General features: G+C 31.6%; 1 non-coding gene across 1 annotated transcript; it reads left to right on the forward strand.

Moving 5' to 3' along the window:
* The first annotated feature begins 1,624 nt into the window (after positions 1-1,624).
* On the forward strand, positions 1,625-1,714 carry TRNAI-UAU (transfer RNA isoleucine (anticodon UAU)). Its single transcript is given in 2 exon segments — positions 1,625-1,662; positions 1,679-1,714. It is a non-coding gene; the product is annotated as a tRNA-Ile (tRNA).
* Positions 1,715-2,500: the final 786 nt, after the last annotated feature.

The raw sequence follows: 2,500 nt of genomic DNA on the forward strand, positions 1-2,500 counted from the left end.
TTAACCCCAAACCAAGACAGTGATCCTCGTCATATATACATGTGTGTTTCTGTGTGGGGGCATACATACATACATACATACATATATATATATATATATATATATATATATATATATATATATATATATATGAATATAGATATATGTATATATATATATATATATATATATATATATATATATATATATATATATATATATATATATATATATAAAGGTTTGCCGTCATGCAGCTAGGGCCCGGGGCAAAGAACAGGGCCAGGCCCTCAAGGCCACATCCTTTTTAGGTGGGAAACGCCATTTTCAAATATGAAACGCCCATTTTCCCCTTAACTTTGAAGTTAAGTTATGTTATGAGTTAGTTGTTCTTGGGCTCAAATAAGCGACTACTGTAAGTTTTTACTGGCCCCTTTAGGACTCCGGATTCGTTGCCCTGGCTTCCCCTCCCCACACCCTGTCGCTGGTCCTGTGTATATACATTGATAGATGTAGATATGTGTGTATGTGTATGTTTGATTACAAGCGTGTGCATATGTGTATGTATAAATATTCATTTATATGTATGTGTCTTTATGTATATATATATGTGTGTGTTTGTGTTTATATATGTTTTTGTGTTTATATGTTTTTGTGTTTATATGTTTTTGTGTTTATATGTTTTTGTGTTTATATGTATGTGTGTTTATATGTATGTGTGTTTATATGTATGTGTGTATATGTATGTGTGTGTGTATATATATATATATATATATATATATATATATATAGAGAGAGAGAGAGAGAGAGAGAGAGAGAGAGAGAGAGAGAGAGAGAGAGAGAGAGAGAGAGAGACAGACAGACAGACAGACAGACAGAGACAGAGAGATATTTATTTACACTGACACACACACACACATATATACATATATACTCACTTTTTTCTTGCCACAGTTCAGAATCAGCATACACGATCACGGAAATGCACCAACAGACTCTGAACCGAAATGACTAACGAGGTCTTGAAGCAGATAAATTACGTGTTGAGTACACATGAAAATGACTCTAAGCCACAACCCATTGATGTTTTTTTTTTTTTTTTTTTTCATTTCCACGCCATTGTCTCAATTTTAACGGTATGCAGAGCCGAGTTGACCCGAAGATTTCTAATCCTTTTGGGACTGTGATAATGCCACAAGATGAATGAGGCTCAGGACAGAGATAGGGGAATGAAGAAGGCTAAAATATTATGGCTAAATTAAGGTAATGGATGGTTTGGTCAATCTACTATTTATCTGTTAATGTGACTACGTAGAAGTAAACATTCCCGTTTTGATAATTATATGATTAATATACATGAAGGCTTTACAGATCATAATGTTCATATAGCATCTTCCCACTACAAATTGCCATTACATCTATCTTATGTGTGAGAATGTTGCAATCTTTTCCACGCCTGTATGTTAGTTAATGCAAACTATCCCTTATGAATTCTAAAATATGATGATATTACAAAGAGCGAGACTATAATACTATTCACAATCCCCAACAAAGATAAAGCAACGAAAACCTAAAGTAGAGAAACGTGATTTACGAACGAAGGGAGAAGAGATCAGTCATTCTTTGTCAGAATGTTCATGTAAATGTAGTCCCAGTGGCGCAATCGGTTAGCGCACGGTACTTATACGACAGTGTCTGAGCCATGCCGAGGTTGTGAGTTCGAGCCTCACCTGGGACAAATATTTAGTATCCAGAATGATCCAATTAGATTAGATTTGCTGCAAATATATATCTGTGAGTGCATACATATACATACATTCATTTATATATATATATATATATATATATATATATATATATATATATATATATATATATATATATATATATATATATATATGTATGTATGTATGTATGTATGTATGTATGTATGTATGTATGTATTGCGTGTGTGTTTATGTGTGTATGCATATATATGTTTATATGCATATACATGTATATATATACATATGTATATATATTTGTTTATATATGAATACACACACACACACACACACACACACACACACACACACACACACACACACACACACACACACACACACACACACACACACACATATATATATATATATATATATATATATATATATATATATATATATGTATGTATGTATGTATATGTATATATATATATATATATATATATATATATATATATATATATATATATATATGCATGTATGTATTTATATATATATCAATGCATGTTTATCTCTCCCTCTCCCTTTCTGTATCTATCTATCTATCTATCTATCTATCTATCTATCTATCTATCTATCTATCTATCTATCTATCTATCTATATATATATATATATATACACACAAACACACGCACATACACACACATATACATATCAGCAATAGAAACAAATATAAAGGTGTTAAGATTCACTCGTTCTGGCATAATAGGATCACCAAGAGGCTCATACCAAAGTTTATTACTGCTCCAGGACCCGGTGG

Source organism: Penaeus vannamei, chromosome 4 (assembly GCF_042767895.1).
Source record: "Penaeus vannamei isolate JL-2024 chromosome 4, ASM4276789v1, whole genome shotgun sequence".
NCBI classification, from domain to species: domain Eukaryota; kingdom Metazoa; phylum Arthropoda; class Malacostraca; order Decapoda; family Penaeidae; genus Penaeus; species Penaeus vannamei.